The following is a 794-nucleotide window of genomic DNA, read 5'->3' on the forward strand; positions in this document are numbered from 1 at the left end:
CTTTGGGCGTTAGGTCTGTTGCATCTGGGAGAAGAGCTGCGGGAGAGCTGGTGTCTCTTGGGCCTTGCTTTCCCGGGCTCCATGTTCGCACCCTGCCAAGCCAAACTAAGCAGACACAGTCACAACCCTTCAGCAGCGTGCATAGCCTAGGATGGCACTCTATGACTACTAACATCTCCCGGTGTAGGCAAGGCTTGGCCTTTTGCTCTGGAACGCAGGCGGACACGGGGAATAGGCCAGTGCCTTCCCCACAGGAGAGGAGAGGCGACAGGATCCCTGCACACCGCCCGTGTACTGGGATGGTGAGCTCTGGGGGACTGTCCGCTCTCCTTTCCTGGCACACCCCCTGCCACCTACAACGCTGCCACATCTTGGAGGAAGACAGCATCTGACTGCCCGTTTCTCCAGGGAGCTGTTTCTGCGCATTCTGGGTATGGCGCCTGGTGGCAAGCCCAAGTCTGCCCTAAGGATATGTGGAGAAGGAGATGCTGTCTCCTTGGGACCAGAGGCACAGGAAGGGCATGCCTTCTGCCCAGACTCCTTCCTCACAGTGGAGCATGCGCGCCTGCCCTAATCATTACCTCGTGTCTCCTTAGCAGCCACGCTTCCGTCTCTCCACACAGGGAGCTGGTGACCCTTATCTTGCCACGGGCCCGCTGTTCCTGACAGTGCAGGTGCTCCTGCTTCGTGACCGTTTCATGTCAATAAGGCCAATGGCTGCTTCTCTTCTCCCTGGTCGGTGTGCTGCGCCTTCCCCCGATATGCTCCTGGAGAGTGCAGTGACAGACGTGTCC

The sequence above is a fragment of the Mustela erminea genome, unplaced genomic scaffold, assembly GCF_009829155.1.
Source record: "Mustela erminea isolate mMusErm1 unplaced genomic scaffold, mMusErm1.Pri scaffold_74_arrow_ctg1, whole genome shotgun sequence".
Classification (NCBI taxonomy): domain Eukaryota; kingdom Metazoa; phylum Chordata; class Mammalia; order Carnivora; family Mustelidae; genus Mustela; species Mustela erminea.